The sequence below is a fragment of the Strongylocentrotus purpuratus genome, unplaced genomic scaffold (genome assembly GCF_000002235.5).
Source record: "Strongylocentrotus purpuratus isolate Spur 01 unplaced genomic scaffold, Spur_5.0 spur5_scaffold_21, whole genome shotgun sequence".
Classification (NCBI taxonomy): domain Eukaryota; kingdom Metazoa; phylum Echinodermata; class Echinoidea; order Camarodonta; family Strongylocentrotidae; genus Strongylocentrotus; species Strongylocentrotus purpuratus.
The window spans coordinates 24,131,690-24,155,796 of NW_022145607.1; positions in this window are offsets into that span (position 1 = coordinate 24,131,690).

Here is a 24,107-nt window from a genome sequence, read left to right on the forward strand (position 1 = left end):
TCCTGCATATTATCGTGTTTTTTGTGTAGTACGTGTTCAAGTATACCAGTAAAGCTATGGTCACAAATCAGAGCGGCAACCGACCGATTAGTAGCCTGCTCGGTCGCCGCTGGAATTTAGGCATTGCCCAACAATTTTTGGAGAAGTCGAGCAGGCTGTAGAGCCCCAGCGATGCATAGGCGGTGCCCTGTCGATTTCCCGTCGGTCGCCGGTCGATTTTAGGTCAAAATTTGGTGAAATCGGGGAGCTTCTCCGGGCAGCGTACCGCCAGTGACCGGCTGATGACCCAACGACTCCCGAGCGGTCACCCACCGGCCAACGGATGAATTTAAAGAAATTGCCCGGCGGCCAGCCGATGATCGGCGGGGCACCAAAATACGCTCGATGCCCGGGCGTTCGCCGCCCGGGCACCGACCTAATCGAGCGTTCGCCGTCGAGCAATTTAGGTCAAAAATCGAATCCGCTAGGTCAAAGGCTGCCGACCGATTTTTGACTCGCCGCCCGGTGACCGACTGATCCCCTAGTGGCGACCGGGCAGTGACCGGGTGGCGATTGTTCGGTAGCCTTTGATCTAGCGGCTTCGATTTTCGACCTAAATCTCTCGACGGCGAACGCTCGATTAGGTCGGTGCCCGGACGGCGGCCGCCCAGGTACCGAGCGTACTTTGGGCGGCGAGTGGAAGTGAGCAGGCGCCGCCCCAATTTTAACTCCGCGCTTAAACTTCAGCAGCGACCGAACGATCCCCTAAAAACTCGCCGCTCGGCCGCCGAGCAGGCTTCTCTTTGGTGTTGTGACCATAGCTTAAAATGTCAGAATATAGATTTTATTTTTTTTGCCAAGTGGTAATCCGTAATGCTGTATTAAAAATAATCTTGATGATCGTCTCGTGTGACTGATCGGATCGGCTGAGCTCGGTCCCATGTGCTTAATTTGGCGTAATCTTTCAGCACTAAGGGGCTAACTTAATGAGGCTCTATTAAATAAAGAGAAAAAACATAATTGCTTAATAAAAAATAAAATAAAAACAAACTACAATTTCTGATTGGCGTAGCCAAGGGAGGGAAGGGGGTGCGAGGGGGGCTTGCTTAATAAAGTGAAAAGAAAAACAAACTCACATTTTACGTTCTAGAGTAAAATCCCGGCAAAATTCCAGTTACCATGGTTTCCGGGAAAATTGTTCAGTCTTGGTGAAATACCCATAGGTTCACATGTTAAAAAATGGTTTGAGCGATTGCGGATACCGTACGTGTGCGAAGAATTGGTCGGTATTTTTAATACGTGTGCGAAGAATTGGTCGGTATTTTTAATACGTGTGCGAAGAATTGGTCGGTATTTTTAATACGGCAATCTCGAAGGCAAAAATGGCTGAAGAAACTCTCTCAAGATTTCAACTTCTTGATGATGATCCAATGCAAGACTTGCTGACAGCAAGAACACCAAAAAGGGTACGTGAAATTCTCCATCAGTTTTTTTCAAAATAGATCAAGTAGGTCTAGATCTAGGCCTAGATACTAGTAGTGCTAAAATCCTTCCGTAGAGATTGCACACATCCCTATGCATTGGCCATTGCGCACTCATGCTAAATTGGTCGATGTTTTAATTACCAGAGATTCAAACTAATATTGCTCGTGATCCTGACGGTGATACTCAATAAGTGAGGTGTCATATGAAAGCGCAGGTTTTTCTCCATGTTCCCCACAGGGCCGGCCCACCCCAGAAATTGTAAAAATATCTTGCTTAGACTAGAATCTAGATCTAGTCTACTCTCAAAGATACACTCATAAAAAAAAACCGTGCAGATAAACTAGAGAAAGGCCAAGGGGGTGTCATAAGTTGACTCTTTTTTTTCTGCATATAAAAGTATTAATGACTGCTTTAATATTCGAGAAATAGTTGTTTTTATACGCTCTCGGGAAGGTTACAATTGTGCTATTGCCCGAGGCGTGCCGAGGGCAATAGCCCAATTGTAACCTTCCCTTGAGCGTATAAAAACAACTATTTCTCTCAAAGCAGTCATTAATACTATACTATCAATCTTATAATCTTCACTCTGTTTTTTGTATCATGACTGAACGTTCACTTTTCGCATCCACTTCCTGAAACATTACATTTTTCTTAGCTGTTTGCTCTTAAACGTGTAAAAATAGGGAGAGTAAAATTGCACACGTACGTTTGACTTTCTGGAAAGAATACTCTCCCATATAACCAAACATCAAGTGATTTGCTAAGAGTCCTACAAATGTGATCAAATCAATACCTTTTCGGATGATACCGTCGATGACGAGTAGAAGTCATCGTTATACTGACCGAAGAGTGTCAAGGCCTTCAGATGAGGCATCTTACGGATGAACTGAGCGAGATCACGTGATGCAGAGGGACGTTCACCGAGACACATATTGTTGACGTGGAGAGTCTCAATCTGTTATGATAGTTTAATCAATTTGAATGAATAATAACTAACATTCCATTAAAACTACATTCAATATTCAACAATCTGTTTAAATCGATGTTAATATCACTGCCATAATCTACCAAATTTAAACACAATCACATTTTGTTGTTGTAATGAGGCACAAGTCTTGACACCTGAAATTAGCACTGATTTTAATAATTCCTGGGTTCTTTTTGAGATCGATATGACGGTGTTTATTTACTATTGGTAGCAGCGGGTAAATATACATTAAGGACTTAGCTCATGATCTAAAGTCTTACAGGACAAAAGAGAATAAAATAGGAAGACAGAACGGCCGCAAACCAGTCCTCAATCACACTACTCTTGAGGGAAGTCTTGTGCTTATATTCTCGGGAGAATCTCAAGTTCTGAACAACCCGGTTCTGTTATTGACGACATTGTCTAGTGGCGGATCCATGATTGTCAGAGAAAAGGGCATTTTCCCCAGTGGGCATATGATTTGGTAATCTCGCTGACCCTCCTGCATTTGCACGTCGAACTAAGTGAGAGGATGATCCACATACTGGATTTCAAGTCTTAATCTGTTATGATAGTAGCATTTTGTTAAACATATAAATGCTTACATTACACTATGTTAGCATAATTTTGAAAATTACATCATAATACAGTACTGTTGTCATCCTCATTCATTTACAAAAGCAATATGTTATTCTGACATTTTATCTCAAAATATACTTTGAAAATCTCATTTTACATAACAGAAAATGTGAAACTTTGCAGTTTCCAAAAGGTAACAGAATAATACAAACGGGGACGAAAAGATTCGATTTTTCATTTTTTAGGTTTTCAATTAAAACTATTAAGCCTCATCAGTATTCACAGTTGAAATAGCTGTCTCTCCGTCAGAAATTCCGTAGCACTCCGATCATATAATCGTCACTCTGTTTTTGATGACAGAAAGTTCACTAGAACATGAATAAAAAATTTACAAACAAATTGATGTAAACAATACAAATTGAGACAAAATAAATTTAGTTACACATTTTCGAACAAAAGAAAAGAAACAAATAACAACACAATGGACCAGTTTAATGATTAAGATTATTATAAGGCCAAAACAAAAAATTAAATGAAGAATTTGATGGCGCATTTCTTTAAAAATGAGGTAAACTATTCTGAAGAGCCGCACCATCAAATGACAACTTTGTGTTCCTATCTTTGTTTTTATTTTGGGTAAGATCAATTCTGTGTTTTGTGCACTGCGCGTTCTAATGTTATGTACAGATTGGGTTTATTGAAAAATTTGTAAAATATAGATCGGAGTTTGATTTTCAAAAAACAGAATAAATCATTATACACTTGAAATAATTCCACCTATCGTAAAAGCTGACCTACTTGGGTTTATTTAAAAAAAAATTGAATCGAGATTGATATACCCCCCCCCCCCCCCCCCAAGATTACTCTGGCCGTTTTCTTGTGTTGTTTAATGATTACATCTCGAATATTATGTGAACAGTTTGACCATGCATTACAACAATATTCAAATAAAGGCAAAAGTAATGCATTGGCAAGAAGCTTCAATCCCTTTAAAGCTAGGTATCTATCTGAACGACCAAGGAGGGGGGGGGGGGGGTAATGCCAGATTTGTTTTTCTTTGACCCACTCATGAAATAGTTTTAAATCAAAGTTCAAGGCCGATTCAATGTCCTCACTTCTTTGACTACTAAAAACAGTACAGCATCGTCTGCATACTCACTTGGCATTTGTATACCACCTGATAGGGAGGTCATTCATCATGATAGTAAACAATAACGGGTCTGTATTGGCGCCTTGTGGTTCGCCTGACACAGTCGTACCCAATCTGAATCAAATTTTCCATGTACAAGTTTTTGTATCCGAACACTTAAGTTTTCCATGAACCAGTTAATTTCTTGACCCAGTATACCATACTAACAAAGCTTTTCTAACATTATTTTACGATCTTCAAAGTCGAAAGCCTTGTGCCTTGGTCTATAAAGACTGCGCCTGTCATGTGACCATTATCAACTTGTCTATAAATAGAGTCAGAAAAAGAGATTAAGACAGTATGGGTACCATGACCTTTACGAAAGCCTGGTTGATTCGGAGAGAGAATTCTGTGAGATATTCTTGCAATTGATTATCTACTGCCATTTCCATGATCTTTACAACGACAGGTATTATGATAATGGTAATGGCCTATAATTTTCAAGTAATGGAATAATCTCAGCTTCTTTCCATTCAGGTGGTAGTTTGCCCGATTGCAATGACAAGTTGAATAATTTAGTAATTTATCAAGGCCAGGTGATTTATTGGTTTGCAATCTTTTCAACTCATTGAAGACAAAATCATATCCTATTTCATCGAAAATAAATCTGGTATGCTGTAGTTAGTGATTTAAATATTTACCAGCATCACCGTGACTCGTTCACAATAACAGATTGATCACCTTCAACAAGTTCATTGATCTTCAAACCCTGTATATCATTTACAGACTTATCATTTGCATTAAATGATTTTAGGAGTTTTCAAAGTTTCCGCGGGTTTGTCTTATTTTATTGAACACCAGTTTCATAATACTTCTGTTTCAAGGTATTTCTCAAATTGTTAAGGTGATAACGAACCCCTCTTATCTGTAATATATCCAATCCAATGACCGTTTAGTTTTGTCAGCTTTTCATTTTAACCTATCCCGTAATCGAGTAAGAGATACATATTCATTTGTAGCCCACTTTGTCTGATAGCCCCGCACTCTATGTGTTACAAGTAGAGCGTGTTTATCACAAACTTCACTTCAAACTTCAAATTTCCATTTCCACATAGACCGTGCATCTGAAAAGTCGATATTTCCGATTAAACAATTTGACCAATCAATGTCATGTAAGTCTCTCAAAAACACATTCTGATCAAAAATTCGTGAATTATCTATATGTTACCATCATGGGTTGTACAATGGGTACATACAATTTACGAACAATGTATACAATATTGTGATCACTCAGTCCGAGGGAGAGAACATCATTTCGCTTGACATTCTTTGGAAACTTTGTTAAAACTATATAAATCAACGTACCCGTAGTATTAGTGATGCTAGTAGAAGGCTTTATCATTTGCTTCATACCACATTTGCCGACAGATACCATTTAAGAACTTTGATTCACTTGTAGACTTTGTATTGAAATTCAAATCTCCAAGTACAATAACTTCACGATTCAATTAAAAAACTTTCGTTATTGATTCTTCAATTTTATTTTGATATTGAACATTTGAGCTGGGTGGTCGGTAAAATGTTCCAACCATAATGGATTTAGTGATGTGTAATTTAACCTCAATCCAAAAGAAAGCCAATTCATTTTCTTCCAAATCATTTCTACGGTTAGACATTATGTTATCTGAAACAAATACACCTAGTACTCCTCTTCCTCTTCTATTTCTGTCTTTTCGTTCATATTTATAACCATGAATACAAACTTCAGTTTTGAGTACAGTTTCAAATAAAAGGGTCTTAGATATTGTAAATATATCAACAGTTCCACGTTTGAGAAGATCTCTATTAAAGAGAGTCAATTTAGCTAACAAACTACAAATATTGAGGTGTGCTATATATTTAGCCCCCTTTGTGTTTTTTTAGAAACAAAGTGAAGCTCATGTTAACTTCTCGAACTAATTTCATCGATTAATTCAAATGGTTCTTGTTTAGTTTTGTTACCCTGGCGTGTCTTTTATACCTTTGCTATTCTCAAGTTCATTATTGTCTTCCAAGTTTCAATAGACAGGCGTTGGTATCGCAAAACATGTTGAGGCGGGTTCAGTTCATGAAGAGCAGTGGGGGTGTAATGAATTCGATCGGTAGAAGGGTGCAAAGATTGCTCAACTTTATCCCGTACGCGGTCGTCATGTTGATAGGTGATGGACGAACTACGATGTCCTGGATTAGGGTGTATGTCTCGTGCTCCTAGAAGTAGCTGAAATGTTGCTTCCAAGTTTGGATAATACGAAATTCTCCTTGATCCATATTTACAATTACACCAATCTGACAACTTCCAACTATAAGTAAACTGGCGTGTTGGTATTTGTAGCTCGAATGCCTGAGTTGATCCCAATGAAAGAAGTAAAACCAGTAAAAGAAGTAAAAATTGTACACTTGCGTTTGACTATATCGGAAAGAGTACACACACCAGGCCTTGCGTAGAGTTGCGTACCGACTACGCCGAGCAAACGCAACACTACGCCGGCCTACATAACTGTACTGTGAGGGACGCGAATGGATACGTGAGGTGGATGCTCGCGTACCTTCGGCGTAGACACTATAGGCAGAAAGTACGCACTGTGTACGCAACACTACGCTACTGTACGCCATGCCTACGCAATAGTACGCTACCCTACGCTAGTTCGACCACAACGCACAAGACGATGCTGATGGTGAATGACTGTTTTAACGGGTTTATATGAACTGTGAATCATGGGAAGTTTTTCATCAGTGTTTCTATTCAGGGTGATGAAAGACTGTTATTGTTCCTGCTATTTTTAATTCACGATAACGTGTATCTTGGGATTATGTCCATGTGTAATAACATGTCAAAGTCTTGTTAAATTACACACTTTAATTTTCAGAGTGTCAGCAGGAGTTTATTGTCAGTTTTTAGGCTGTTTTTATTCTTATAGTAATCATTTCCTCATGATTCGGTAATTAAGTAATGTATTTTGTGTTAGTTATTTTCATTTAAACTGCACAGATTAAATTTCACAGTGTTAGCAGGAGTTTCAATGTCAGAGTTTTTTCCGACAGTCATTATTACTGAAATTATAACTTCATGATAAAGTTATACGGTAGTTATGTTCATGTCTAATAACATGTAAAAGTCTTTTAAATGTCACAATTTTCAAACTGATATTATTATAGTATTCATTACCTCATGATAAAGTTAAAGTTGTGTAACAACATGCACAAGTTTTTGTAAATCCAGAGTGTCAGCAGGAGTGTGCTTGTGTGCTTGTAACTCTTCTTGTTATTAGGTATAGCACACCAAAAATAAGTACAACAAACACATGTTATTTGATGATTGCAAATTATCAAGCTTTATGAAAGCTTCAAAAAACAAAAAGCAGAATTGAAATCGGTCAATGCGTTGTGATTTTATACCATTTTTTTTATATCGCAAAATTACCAAAAAACCTGCCAGAAATGGTCAAATTGGCAAAAATGGCAAAATTCGACAATTTGACAACTTAATTCATCACTTTGTTGGACACAAATAATAAATGAAATTATCAGACACTAAAATATCATCTTTGTGGTAAAAAATACAAAAAAGAAAATTCATTTACCTATTACCGTTTTGAAAACAAAATAAGTCATTTTGGCCATTTTTGCGAATCTGCAGATATGAAAAAGTTGTGAAAATAACTAAGTCCGCCTAATTAATATGCGCATATGTAATCAAATCAAAACCGAACATGATACATCAGTGAAACCTATGTATAGAGATATATTTCATTTGAAATATTAAAAAATCATGAATATTCATCAAATATGCAAATTAGGTCATTTCAGCTAATTACATATTCGCGCACTCATTATGCAAATTAGGAAAGTAAAACCGTTCATTTTTTAGGCATTTTTTAAATCATATATTTATAGATCATATTTACACCAAATATTAACCTTAAATTCCAAATATTTTTGCAATGCCAATACAATATGGCGATGGAAATTACTTGGATCACCGTCACAGCTATTTCCTCATGTGTTTCACAAATTATTCAGAAAAACCGATCATATGATAAAAAAATTCAGACTTTCAGCTACATCACAGTATATTTGTATTTTTAAAAGATGTCAGATTTGAGGATTTATGACGAGTTTTCCGAGAAACCATTCAACAGGCCATAACATTCTACAGGGACTGAATTTCAGAGTAACAAAAAAATTGGTGACCCCAGTACAGTTGTGGCTACCTTGGGTGTAAACAGCAATTTGATTCAATGAGTGAAACACAGGAGGATATTGCTTTTTTTGTAGGGGAGTTTTATACATTGAGGTGCATTTTCACGACGCAGAATAACAATGCGAGTCAATGGGCGATCAGCGGGCAATGTCACACATGGCTGAAAAGACAATATTCTAATTAAATAATTGAACATATTTCCCACATGCCTATAACAATGAAACTACACAGAATTGTATTTAAAGGTATGCTTAAAATATATGTGAAATACAATTTTTAAAATATTGTTTAGTTTTTTTGTTTTTTTTTTACAAAAATTGCTATTTCTACCAACTGACTGCTGTTGTGTGTGTGTGTGTGCATGGGGCAGACTGTGTGCACAGGCATTGTGATTACCCTATTGTTATACAAAACTGTAGATTAGTGCATTAAAGTTGTAGTATTTACAAGCATACCAGTCATGTTTATTTCTTCCACATCTAGGTGAAATTTTCTTTGATCAACATTATTTTTCTGTTTACAAATAATCTTGCACTTTTAGGATTTTAGTTTTGAAATCAGCAATAATGTAATACTTGATTGTTTAACTCTGAAGAATTTGATAGAAATGTAGAGGGCATTACAGTATTTTCTTTTACATACCTGGATGTAAACTTGGCAGGTATTTATAATTATTATGAAGGGAAATTATAATTTTGTTTTCATGTCTGCGTTCTCACATTTATTATTTTCATGAAGAAAAAATGTTACTTTGACTTTATTTTGTATTCGTGCTTGTAATTTTGTTTGTACTATTACAAGGTATTCAGACTGACATGTTTTGTTATGGTTTATTCAATTTGTGATTTTGCCATCTCAGGCTGTTAAAATAAAAAGTGATCGTCTATTGCATTTTTACACGGCGCTTTCGCACACAGTAAGCAACCGTACCTAACTGTAAGCAACTCTACGCCAGGCCTACGTAAGAGTACGCAACCTTATGCCTGCCATACGCAAGCGTACGCATATGTACGCCAATTGCATACGCCGTAGGTACGCGGTGCTTACGTACAGGGTACGTAACCATACGCCATCGTACGCCAGCCAACGCATAACTTACGCACGGACTACGCCGAAGCATAATTTGTTTTCATGAATACTCAGCCTAACTTCGGCGTACTCGGTACGCCACACTACGCAACTCTACGCAGATCCGGTGTGAAAGGGGCTTTAGAGTACTGACAAATATGATAAAATCAATACCTTTGCAGATAATGCCATCGATGACGAGTAGAAGTCATCGTGGTACTGACCGCCGACTGTCAGGGCCTTCAGATGAGTCATCTTACAAATGAACTGAGCGAGATCACGTGATGCAGAGGGACGTTCACCAAGATCCCAAGACTCGATGCACAGAGACTCAATCTGTTATAATATTAACATTATGATGACAGAATGTCATTACAAACTCAATAAAAATATATTCAAGATTCAACAATCTGTTTAATATTTTATTAATATCGTTGCCACAATTATAAATAATCAACTCATCTACATGTATTTTGTGATGATGTACTAGTGTTGACACCTGAAGTTAGTTCTAATTCAAATAGTTCCTGTATTCGTTTGATACTAATATCATGGTGTTTATTAAATATTGCTAAGTAATTACAGAGAGGAACAATATGTTTTGACTGATCCAATCATAACTGTGACATGACTAACACCAAAAGGGGGATCCAGAAGATTCTCGTCTGCAGCTTTGCATCTCTGGAACTCTCTCCACACTACCTTCCGAACCATCACAGACTTAACTTTCTTTCAATCTCAACTGAAAACCTACTTGTTTAAAAACGCTTTCTAATGTCATTTAAACTGTATTATTGTATTCATCAAAATGTAATTACATTACTGTACTTTTACATAATTTGCCTTCATCTCCCTGTAATTGATGTTTATAATGATTGATTATTATTTATTTTTATATTTCTTTAGTTCATGAATTAGTAGTTATGTGTAATTTTGTTGTATTAATATTTTTAAGTGCATTGGTATTTTCTTCGAAGATGAAATGCGCTATAGAAGCCTAGGTTATTATTATTATTATTAATATGTTCAGAAATATTATGCGACATAACGGATAAAAGTGAGCCATCGTGAATCTCTTCTAGATCATATTGACATGTTGACTATAAAGCAGTGGGTAAAGATGAATCAAGAAATTCGAGCGAATTGAGTTTGAGTTTATTGGTTTCACATTTCACATGCTACCTTTGACACCTGGCATGTGGTAAAAGGTCGTTCGGCTTCAACGTGTTTGAGGGACATCCCTGCATAATTCATATGTGGAATAGCTTTGCGATATGCTACTGGAAGATAATGGCCGCCATGTATAACTACTGTTGTACAATTACAGGAATTACTTTTTAACAGTACATCAGTTTACCATGTGTGAGGTGTCATATTAAAGACAATTAAATTTACCACAGGATGATACCTCATTAACTGGGTTTGGGGATCATTTGCATAACATTTTTGCCAAAAATATAATTTGATTTGTTTTGTTTTTTCTTCAAACATATGAATTACCACAAAAATACATATTTCTCCATATTTAATCGATTCTGAACTGAACTGACATGAAACTTGCTGGAAAACTGTTTAGAAACATGGTTGATATCCTATTCGAATTTCGAATCCATTGTATTTCTAACTAAAAAGTTATACCGTCTCTAAGCGCTTTACAGATATTATTACCCAGGTCATCTGATTCATTCATGCACAATGTGTACCATATCCACTCCCTGGGGAGTATTCCTACCATATAAATAAATAGCATGGTGGGAAGTATGATGTCAGATGATGCATTTTCATCATATTTTAATGATATATATCGCTTAATTCCCGTTGCTATGGTAATAATATTCCTAGCAACCGACATATAATGTGTTCATATTGCTCCGGTTGTCTCATTTTCGCTCGATGGAACATTGCCAGCACAAACCACTGACCACTACCTCCTGAACGGATCATCGCCCATTCCCATTCACTATACGTTATGTACTAAAAGGCTGTATTGTCTGACCGTTCATGAATATTCATGTTTTTGCTTACCTCGGCAAATTGCTTGCCTTTACTAAATGGAAAAATTACGGTGGGGGGGGGGGGGGGTGGATGAAGTGGACATAATGAACAAATTAGAACTGATCTATGATAATTCATGCTTTTTATGCTTCGTGTGCTTGACTTATAACCTTACAATCGCGTGGTAAATTGAGTCCAAAGTTCGACTTGTTGTACATGTGTTATATAGGCAATAGTAAGCTTGCGACCTATTTTGATGAAATTAGGGTGGGTGAACTTTCATAAGTCAATGAGACATGAGGGTTCCAATGAAAGAGCCGGTGATAACGTACGTCGGGGTGGATGTGCTTTTCGTTTAAACAAAAAAGATTTTTTAACGATTTTGGGGGGGTAAAAGTCCATAGGCTAACATGTTAGGCTGATGACTCTAACGATAGGGGGCGTTGTCAAATGAGACTAAACGGAGCTATATGCTCAGAGTCAAATTAGGATATAGGTCAAATAATGGGGGGCCCTCGTTTTTTCTGAAGGTTCGTATTTCCGAAGGTTCATAATTCTCAATAACAAATTTCCAATGCCTAGGGGTTCATAATTCCGAAAATGAAAAAGGGTTCATAATTCCGAACATTTGTTACATTATTCCGAAGGTTCCTAATTCCGAAAATTAATTAGGGTTTATGTTACCAAAGGTTTATAATTCGGAAAATGAAAAAAGGATCATAATTCCAAAAATGGAGAAGGTTGATAATTCCGAAGGTTAGTATTTCCGAAAATGAAAAAAGAGGTTCCTTTTTTTTTTCCTTTTCCCTTTTCAGCCATTTTCGATCCACTGCACTGTAAAAAAATAATAGTCGAAATAACTCAATAAAATTGAGGAAAAGAATTGCCTTATTTTTATTAAGTAAATATTACCTACGGCATCTTAAGTAGAATTTACTTATTTTGCTGAATACATTTTTACTCAGTTAAATCGAGTTACATTAACGTAAATAATTTAAGTATTGTAATCATTTTAGATAATTAAAAAAAAGCTATGATAGGATTACATATTGCACGATTTGGTACCCATCTAATCTAAACAAGTAACATCCACTAATCATTCACTACTTCTATTTAAGATTTAACCGTATATATATATATCTACCACCATCACAAACTATTACATACGCTTCAATTCAACACATATTGAAAGGCTTCAAATTTTATATATACTTGATCGTAGCATCTTAAAAGGAAAATTGGTTGACAATTTCCTGAAATATCAAGTTTTGATTTGTTTTGAACTGGGTAACAATTAAAAATTGTCTTGTCTTTGCTTAGCCATGTTAAATGAATTAGTAAATGTTTTAAAGTCCTTAAATTTTCATTCAACCACAAAAAAGAATTGTTTTATTTAAAAAAAAGTTTAATTTGGTCTTAATGAATATTCATAAATTATGTAAATATTTCTATTACGCACTGCATCGGTCCTTACTTTAAAAAGATAAGAATAATCAACATAAATTGTTTGAGTAATACGTATAATTTCTGATTTTGAGTTAAAATTACTAAATTAATACAAGCTGAAATTACGTTAAGTTCTTATGTATTTGATTTTACTTAAATATTCCACGTATGTTCTACTAAATTGAAAGTTTGAGTTAGCAAGACTTTAATTTAGTGCGTAAGTGGCAAAACTAATGTTTACAAGTAAATTCTACATGGAAAAAATACGTAAAAATTACCAACGAACAAATTATTTTTTACAGTGTGCAGGATGAAGGCCTCAGCACGATGTCTCCAAATGCCTCTGTTCAGCAACTGTGGGTGCCAGTTTGTCTCTCCCCAGTACTGTTGCAGCTCGTCTCGCCATCTTTTTTTGACGTCCCCTGTTTCGTTTACCCTCATATGGTGTCCAGTGAGTGATTGCTGAGATCCAGCGATTGTCATTCCTACGGCTGATGTGGCCCGCCCAATTCCATTTACTTCTGTTCACTGTTTCAAGGATGTCCTGGACTTTTGTCTGTTCCCTGATCCATTTGTTCGTTTTTCTGTCTTTTTATGACTGTGATGCTTAGAATACTTCTTTCCATGTTGTGTTGAGATGCTGCTAGCTTTCTGTCCATTTTTTTATGTTAGTGTCCATGTTTCTGCAGCGTATGAGATTGCTGGGATGATGCACTGGTTATATACTTTCTTCTTCAGGTATAATGGAAGTTTGCCTTTCATGATGGTGCTGTATCTACTGAAGGCTTGCCATCCAGCTTTGATTCTTCTTCTTATTTCGTTATCTTGATTTTTGTCTTGTAGAGAGAAACGTTGCCCTAGGTAAATATACTCCTCTACTTGCTCCATTTTGGTACCGTTCACTTGGATATGTTTTGGATCTTTGGCTGATCCTGCCATGACTTTAGTCCTCTTCATGTTCATTTTGAGACCTGTTAGTCGGCTTGCATCGCCCAGTTCTTGCATTATTATGTTGAGGTCGTTTAAGTTGTCAGATATGATGACAATATCGTCTGCAAATCTTAAGTGGCTCATGTTTCCCCCGTTTAGGTTGATTCCCTTTCATGACCAGTCTAATGTTTTGAAGATGTCGCCGCCACTTTAGGCAAGCAGTGGGGAATTTTGGTGAGCCGGTGGCTTCCTGTCTAACTCCCTTTCTTACCATGATTTTGTTGCTGGCCTTGTGCATTCTGACATTGTTGTAGCAGTTTGAATAAATGTCTTTAAGGATTTTGATGTATGCATTGTTCATTCCTTGGTCTTGAAGTGCCTTCAGTACTGCATAGATTTCGACGGAATCAAATGCCTTTTCGTAGTCTACGAATGCTACACATAGAGGGATGTTGTACTCTTGGCATTTTTCTTTCACTTGATTAATGGTGTGGATGTGGTCCATAGTTGAGAAACTCCTTCTAAAGCCTGCCTGCTCCCTTGGTTGGTTGTTATCAAGAATTTTCTCTAGCTGGTTGGTGATGATTTTTGTATACAGCTTATACAGGTTTGAGAGGAGGCTGATGGGTCTGTAGTTCTTTAGATCTCGCTTGTCCCCCTTTTTGTGCCGAATTATCATTGTGGCTTCTTTCCATTGATGTGGTACCCTCCTCGTTTGCATACATACATTGTAAAGTTTGGCTAGTTCCTCGGTTTTTGTGGCTCCTCCTTCTTTGATTGTGTCTATGATTATGTTGTCTGGGCCTAGTGACTTCCCTCTCTTCATTTGATTTATTGCGTGTTGAACCTCCCAATCAGTTACAACTGGGATCTCTTCTTGTGGTTCTCCTGGATCTTCTGTCTCTTTATTGCTGTTGTATAGCTGTTCATAAAACTCTTCAATTATTTAAGGTATCTGGTCCTGATATGTGATTTCTTGTCCATTGATGTCGAGGAGGCTTGTGATTTTCTGTTTTCCATGTGCTAGTTTCTTGTAAGTTTTCTTCAGGCTTCTGTTTTCCTCAATTGTGGATCTGATCATTGTTGTGTTGTAATTACGGATGTCTTCACGTAGATTTTTCCTTACTGTTTTGCAAATTTCTACATATTCAACATTTTGGATGCCTATGCCTTCTGCTTTCATGCTCCTTCTTTTTTCCATGAATTTTCTGGTAGATTCTGATATCTTGTTTTCACGTTTTTTTTTTTCTTTTCCCTGCGATCTTTATGGCGGTTTCTTGGGGGTTTTTTCCCCTAGCAGATCAGTCCATGTTTCAAGAGATCTGTTTCCTTCCTCGTCTGTGCATTTGTCCGTCAGAAGTTGAAATTGGTTTTTCAACTCCAGTTAAAATTCTGTTCTCTTCTCTTTTAGTTTCTCTAGGTTGATGCTACTTTGTTTTGGTTTTAGGAGTTTTTGCCTCTCTAGTCGGGTGTTGATTTTCATCGTGCCCAATACCATCCTGTGGTCACTTCCCACGTTCACCTTGCTGATTGTTTTCATGTCTTGGATGATGTGAGGATTATCAGTTAATATGAAGTCAATTTCATTCTTTGTTTTGCCGCCTGGGCTTTTCCATGTCCATTTCCTGGATGCTCCTTTCTTGAAGAAAGTGTTCATTATTTTCATTTTGTTGCTAATGGCAAATTTAAAAAAAGTCAGTCCCCCCTGACGTTCCTTTGCCCACTTCCGAAGGGCCGATTGTGCTCTCTTCTCCTTCCTCTCTTTTCCCGACCTTGGCATTAAAGTCACCCATGACTATTGTAAACTGTGTTTTTCTGCATTGCATCACGTCCGTTATTTCCTCGTAGAGTTTCTCCACCTCTTCATTGTCGTATGTTGAAGTTGGAGCATAGACTTGGATAATCTTGATTTTGTATCTCTTATTGATTTTTATTGTTATTTGTGCCAGACGTTCATTTATTCCTTTTATTTCAGAAATGCTTTTGTGTACCAGGAATCCTACTCCTGCTTCACTCTTATTCTTCTTTCCTATATGATAGAAACGGTGCCCACTTTTCAGTACTGTGAGTTCTTCTCCTCGTCTGCAGACTTCACCCAGTCCAACCATGTCCCACTTTATTCCTTGTAGTTCTTCCTCGAGCTCCAGTAGTCTCTCTTCTTGAAGAAGTGATCTCACATTATATGTTGCAATGTTCAGTTTCCATTAGTGGCCTGTCCTTACCCAGGGATTCTTAGCACCCCCTGCTTCTTGCTTTATCGGGCCGCCACATTGTTCCGGAACAGAGGAGCTGCTGTGGACTGGGGGCCTTTGCTTATTTGTGTCTGTCGTGCTGGTTTGTGTGGGCCTACCCATCCACGCTGGCCCAGTGCGGGTTGAATGGGGGATTTTACGTCAGAGCTCCGACTCCTAGATTGATGGCCTTACTGGGCCACGAAGTCAACCCCTCCGCCTATTTTCCCATAGGTGGGGCTATTTAACCCATAGATGGAGCTTGGTTGATGTGCGCCAGAGCATGTCCACACGCCGGTGGGCCTGCACGCCGCATCTCTGGGGCCCACAGCTACTCCGAGATCCCTTACAGTTTTGCCTGGGACCATGAGGTACCCAGTTACCGTGTGTTGCCGCGAGGAGGCACTGTAAGAGTCTTGATGGAGGAGAGGCTATGTACTGGCAGGGGGAGGCTTACGCACTCGGCTCCCTTTTTCACCTTGCGGTTAGCCAGCGGCACCAGCTGAAAGCAGAAATTGCAAGCACTATGCTAAATCTACACTATGCTAATTTATTACTACACACTACTGCTATGAACGCTTCACTACATCCTGTGTCTACTGACAATATTAAAAGCTATGGCCACAAATCAGAGCAGCGACCGACGGATTAGTAGCCTGCTCGGCCGCCGCTGGAATTCAGGCATCACCCAACGATTTTTTTTGTGGAGAAGTCGAGCAGGCTGTAGAGCCCCAGCGATGCCTGGGCGGTCCCCTGTCGATTTCCCGTCAGTCACCGGTCAATTTTAGGTCAAAACTGGGCGAAATCGGAGAGCTTCTCCGGGCGGCGTCCCGGCAGTGACCGACCGATGACCCACCGATACCCGAGCGGTCTCCCACCGGCCACCGGCTAATTTTAAGGAAATTGCCCGGCAGCCGGCCGGTGATCGGCGGGGCGCCAAAATACGCTCGGTGCCCGGGCATTAGCCGCCCTGACACCGACCTAATCGAGCGTTCACCGTTTAGCGATTTAGGTCAAAGATCAAAGCCGCTAGGTCAAAGGTTGCTTACCGATTTTTAAATCGCCGCCCAGTGACCGACTGATCTCCCAGCGGCGACCAGCCGGCGACTGCGCGGCGAACGCTCAGCAGCCTTTGACCTAGCGGCTTTGATTTTTGACCTAAATCGCTCAACGGCGAACGCTCGATTAGGTCGGTGCCCGGACGGCGACCGCCCGGACACCGAGCATACTTTGGGCAGCGAGTGAAAGTGAGCAGGCGCCGCCCGAATATTAACTCCGCGCTAAAACTTCAGCAGCGACCGAGCGATGCCCTAAAAACAAACGGTGCCCGGGCGGCCGCCGTTCGGTGCCTGGGGGAAATTGGCTCAAAGCTCGCCGCCCAGCCGCCGAGCAGGCTACTTTTAGGTGATGTGACCATAAGGGTACGTTTATGCTTAATTTTGAAAGCAGAATGAGCGATTTGAAACGCTCATCGTAATCGCAGTTCCACGGTGTACTGTTTATGCCCACTTCTCTGGCTCCTCCAGGCATGACAGAAGCATGCCTGGAGGAGCCAGAGAAGTGCAGTGCAGAGTCTGCAGCTGGATTCGCAAACCTACACTGCGCATGCTACGTTGACCCCATTTAAACGCGTTTACAAATGATTGTGCGTTTATGCTTCCCCAGAATCGCCAATTTTGCAGAATCGCCGATCCAAAACGCACCTTTATGTGATTTTACGATCGTCGTTTTTCTGTGATTCTACAAAAATGAGAAAGGACACAACCGTGTTTTGAACTAAACGCGTATCAAATGCCTCATTCTGTCCAGAAAAAGTTGAACATAAACGTACCCTTCACAAAGAGGTTCGCAATTCCGAAAATGGAAAAGGGTACCTAAAAACAAACGAACATTAATAGGAATTCAGGAGGCCGAGATAGCCCATCCCCTCTTCCCATAAGAGATCCAAAAGGACTGGAGAGAAAGAGAGAGACAGAGACAGAGACAGGGAGAAATATTAGAAGACAAAAAAGACAATAGGACAATATAAAGGACAAATCAAAAGGAAAAGGAAAGAAAAGAAGGAAGGAAAAGAGGAAAATTAGAAAAAGGGGATAAGATTGAAATCAGTGATAGAGAGTGAAAGATTGATTGTAACATGAGCTGAACACGCGCGCACGTCTTACTGGCAACCGAATTGTCATTTTCCGCCTATTCAATCATTGCTATTTGATATCTTCTTTTGTGGGATATATATCTACAAGTCTAAAGTCTTCAATATGAACGTCGTTACCCGGCAAAAAAAGAAGGATTTTGGTGGTGAAAAGACATCAAACAAAAAGGACCCAAAGCCGAAGGAGGATTTGTGCGTGGCAGCCGCTGCGCACGTCGCTCACCCCGCATCATCACAAAACGCCAGCCCGACGATCTCCGGGGCGGCACTGTCTCCCACCGATGGGGCCGCAGCTATGATTGAGATAAAGGATATGATTCATGCCCTGTCGCTAGATATGTCAAGTAAGTTTGACCGTGTTCTTACCGACTTATGCCAACTTAATTTAAGTCTTACTGAAACGAGAAAAAAGGTCAACAATCTAGATTCAAGTGTATCGGATTCCTCCGCTACACACTAAGAAAAAATGGTGCAAGTATGCACCTTTAGGGGTGCAAACCAATGCAACAATAGCAGCACCTTTAGGGGTTAAATCCTCCCCCCCTTTTTAAAGGTGCAATCCTGCACCCTTTAAAAGGGTGCCAGATTGAACCTTTTAGGGGAAATAGTACCCTTTATGGTTAATTCCTGCACCTTTAGGGGTGCAAACCGATGCAACACTAGCAACACCTTTATGGGTTCAATCCTGCACCCTTTAAGAGGTTGCCAGATTTCACTTTTAGGATACATGTTAGTACCCTTAATGGTTCAATCCTGCTCCATAAGGGGTGCAAACCGATGCAATAGCAGCACCTTTAGGGGTTCAATCTTGCACCCTTTAAAAGGTGCAATCCTGCACCCATCATCGAGGAATACTGGTAAAATTTGCTCGTACACAAATACATATTAAACATGCATGATGTTTCTTGGTTAGTAATCATATAATCAATATTTTTATTGCTAAAACGTGAATGTAATTGTAACATGATCAGACAAAATAGTATATTGGTTAATGATTGCCAAAGGAAAATACAAATCACAAAATTGATGTGCATTGTAATAATTTGCTTAACAAATCATGATAAATGTATTTTTATGTGAACACTCCGAAAGTAATCATGAATATGCATGCAATATGCAAACTTTTATTTTGCACCCTTTTTTGGTCGATAGGGTTCATTTTTGTGGGAAGGGTGCAAAATCTTATATTGCACCCTTTTCCTTCAATAGGGTTCATTTTTACGTAAAGGGTGCAAACTCTTATTTTGCACCCTTTTTTGCACCCTTTTTTCTAAGAGTGTAGAATTACTGATTTTGAAAAAAGGAAAGCTACCCAAATTACAAGATGATATAAAACAAAATAAAAAAAAGTACGGGAAGAGATGGAGGAGAAGTGCCTCCTCCTTGATATTCACGACAGAAAGTCAAACCTTCTTCTATACGGTGTTCATCGTTCACCCAACGAGATGTCTACCAAAAGGCAAGTGAGGTATTTTCTGCCTTCCTGGGAATATCCGCAGTAGAAGCTTCAAAAATACTAATCGCTAACGCCCATCGCCTTCCAAGCAAAGTCTCGCAACCTACGAGGTCACCGCGCCTCGATGCTATAATTGTTCGTTTCGCTCTTAGGCCAAAAAAAAATTGTTTGGTTGTCCTGGATTGCTTTTCTGGAGTAGGGGCGGGCGGGCGGATTTTTTTTTTTTTTTTTTTTTTTTTTTAATTCATTTTTTGTGTGTCTTTTTTTGATTTTTTTTTTTTCCCCATTTTTTTTTTTTGTTAATAATTTTTTTTCCATAAAAAAAAAATCATCATTGGGATCGTCAAGCATTTAAACAAACAAAGTCTATAAAACACTTTAATATGGTAAAAGACTAGTTTAATGTACAATGAATATCAAGACCAACACAGAAAGTATTTTGGGCTTTGAAATACAGCACCTTTTAAATCTCCATTGTACTACTTATAGCTACTTGCGCCCTCTATGTAGCAAACAATGCCTAATCGGTGACCATTGGTCCCCCATGATCCTCTTTATCTTATATTGACTGAGAGCTGATTTGATGAGATAACCACCTGTCCAGTGACCTTGTAGGGTGGTCTCATCCCTCCTGTAAACTAGTACAGATGGGTTTTTAAATGTGTTTAAGAATGCTCAGAACCTGATTTGAATGAACGGCATTTTGACATAGAAAAATAAAAATGGCAAGTTTAATAAATACCTAATTGCGTATTGAAAAGACCAAACTGGCAACAGGACGCATTTTGATCCTTGCAAATGCATAAAATGGTGAGTTTGGCATTTAAGATTGCTCCCAAAAAAAATTAAATAAAAAAAAAAAAAAAAGAAAAAAAAGAAGAAAAAAAAATGAATTAAAAAAATAAAAATAAAATTTAAAAAAAGGCCAGGGTGTCTATCAGGGGGGATGAAACGCGAACGGAGCTATCTTCGCAAGCTTACAATCTGCGGAAGAACCAGCAGCTTCAAACAAGAATAAAGGTTGTAGGAGCTAAAGTATCATTGCACACCAGGAAATCAACAAGAAATGGCGGTCCACCGGGTGAGTGGTCAATTTGGAAAGAGTGAGTTCCATAATCTGTAGTCTATCGGCTAACAGGACAATATTTCGCCGTACATTTGCCCGTCTACTTAACAGTGATAATTCCATGGCACGAGACCCTGTTCCAGACGCTTCCAGTTTTAGGCGCGTGGCCAGGGGGGCGGTGGGGGCGGTCCCCCCCCCCCCCCCAAAAAAAAAAAAAAAAACGCCGGCCCCCAAAAAAAGAGAGAGAGAAAGAGAAGAAAAAAAGTAAGAGGACGTAGGAAGAAAAAGGGAAAGGAGTCGAGAACGATCGTCTTCTTTGTCTAGTAATACGTCAAAGCTTCCGCGCTTCGCGCAGGAAGAGGAGGGGGGGGGGGGACTGAATTCAGACAAGGATTAAGAGTCGAGAACGGTACTTCGAGTCGTTTTCTTTCTCTAATAATTTAATGAAACTTCAAAGTTTCCGCGCTGTGCGCGGGAGGGGAGGAAACTGAATTCAGATAAGGATTAAGAGTCGAGAAAGGTACAACGAATCGTATTCTTTCAAAGGAAACTCCCCCCTCCCTGCACCCACCCCCTGGCAGGTCACTTATTTTTTCTCTCCGTCTTTTTTTCCTTTTCTCTTTAACATACTTTTTCAAAAAGGGGGGGGGGGGGGGGGGGGGGGCTCGAGCCCAGCCACTTTGCAGACCATGACATAAAGGCTTCTAAATATGCGTATTTTTCGCCCGACTGTAATTTGGGAATTTCTTATTTTCCAACAAACGCATAAAAAGGTATGACTTACAAAAAAATGGAGAAAAAATACCGGAAAATCATGTCATAATAGCAACATTTGTAAATCACTGGTATCGCATAAGAAATACACCCCCCCCCATCAATACGCCAGCGTTCAGGGGCTCATGTCTTCTCACCCCTATAACAAAAAACAGACACGCTTTCCCATTCTCGCACAATATGTCCACGATATGCGCGTATCGCTATTATAAAGACCTCCATTGATAAATACCGTAGGTGCCATGCGCAATGTTGATGAAATTTAATTCCTGTTCTTTGAATGGAATGTATATGTGATTTAATTCAGGTTTTTATTATTTTTATGTTCTTTTGGGTTAAAAATACAAAACATGGTTACTCCAATACTGCTTTTTTTTTTTGGAGGAGGGGGGGGGGGGCGTTTTTTTTTTTTTTTTTTTGGGGGGGGGGGGGGGGGGCAAAACGCATGTTTACCCCCCCCCCACTTTTTTCATTTGGGGGGGGGGGCAACTGCCCCCCTGCCCCCCCCCCCCCACTTCCGGCGCATATGTTCAGGCATGCTCTATACAATTGTATTTTGTCAAAGTCATTTAGTTCCCTGTCCGAAGGATTGATTCTTCGATTTTTTTTGGGGGGGGGGGTATTTTTATATATTTTTTTTTCACCAGGAACTAATTTGAGCCATGACATTCCTCTCCCTACCAATGACAACCACTTACGTACTTTATGGCTACTAACTATAACAGCTTGCTTCAAAAATATTTGAGGATATAAATACTACATGCCTTTACCTGATACATCCAATGTTTACACTGTAATAGCGGGCAGGTTGAAGTGGTTGGGGTCAGCTGGGTTCAACCAAATTTTGCACGTCAATATATCTTACTATTTTCTAGTATAAAATGAGTGTGTGCGAGTCAAACTATGTTTAGATGATGGTAAAAGGCGACTAAAATATTATTTAGGGCAGGCTCTTTAACCCTGATTCGAACAATCATGAAAATGTCAATCTAAATGATTCTATCATGTATTTTCTATATATGCTATTCGAAATGTTTCTTGTAACCAGATTCAACGCCTTTTCAAAATTCATTGTTTTGTATAATTATGTGCCATTTATGCGGAAGTTGTTATGAACAGCTGTGAGTAGAAACGTCTTTGTGTTCCATAAATATTCACGTCTCTATAGTGACATGACGCGTTGAGCGTACTGACATTCTCCATCGCTATAACAGTGACTGCCAGCGCAGCTGCTGTTATAGTACCAATTACACACAAGACTTTAAATTGCAAATTAAAGTCCTCCGTCATATCTGTACTATGGATAGTCTCGGCAAATTTGCTTGCCCGGTAAAATCTCATTGTTTTCCCTGGAAACTGTGTTATGACATACTGACATAATCTGCCTTAATTGTCAATCTACTCTTTATTGTATGACCAGTTACATCTTCTTATTATAATAATCAATATCTAATGCACCTGTTACATATTAAATACTCGTAACTCTATACGCTTTTTTCCAATGCTCTCATATAACGAGTTTAATAACGGTGTCCTTTAATCTAGATAATAATAGACGACTTAATCAATATTACGTTTGATAAATAAGAAAAATAATCTTTTTTATAGATATAATTTAAAGGGCACAGAACGATCAAAAGTTAAATGTACATCTTACAAGAATATTTTTACTAAGATTATTCGTTTGGAAAAGAAAAGATATTTTGAAAATATGTTGGTATTATACAAACATGATATGAAAAATACCTGGAAAATAATTAAACAGGCAATGAATGTTACAAAAAATAAATCTGACATAAACAAAATTAATTTTGATGATGAGATGGTTGAGGATCCTAGTGACATAGTAAATATTTTAAATAATTATTTTTCATCGATTGGTGAAAATCTTGCTGTTAACATTCCTCCATCAAACAAGCATTTTGTTGATTTTTTGGGCCAGCCCGATCAAAAGTCTATATTTTTTGTTCCTACTCACAGATGTGAAGATTTAGATATTGTTTCGAAACTAAAGACTAAGAAAAGTTCAGGCCATGATGAAATAAACAATTTTATTTTAAAGGGCATTATATCTTCCGTTGTGGATCCTCTCGTCCATATCATTAATTTGTCTTCATTATATGGCCAGGTACCCACTTCAATGAAAGTTGCTAAGGTCCTTCCTTTGTTTAAAAAGGGTGATAAATTAGATATTAGTAATTATCGTCCCATTTATTTATCATCCCTTTTTCGGAATTTTTTGAAAAGATTATTTATATTCGGACAGTATGTTTTTTAAAATATCATCATATTTGTTCTAATCTCCAATTTGGTTTTAGGGAAAAACATGATACTGTACAAGCATTATTGTCTTTTATTGAAAAGGTAGCTCATTCCATCGACAAATCTTCCCATATGATTGGTATTTTCCTGGACTTCTCCAAGGCCTTCGACACGATTAACCACGATATTTTACTTTATAAACTTTTACATTATGGTGTACGTGGGATGGCCTTGGAGTGGTTCAGGAGCTATCTTTCGGATAGAAAGCAATATGTTTTTTTAAATGACAACTCCTCAGATCTTCGTAAAATAAATTGTGGTGTTCCACAAGGTAGCATTTTAGGCCCG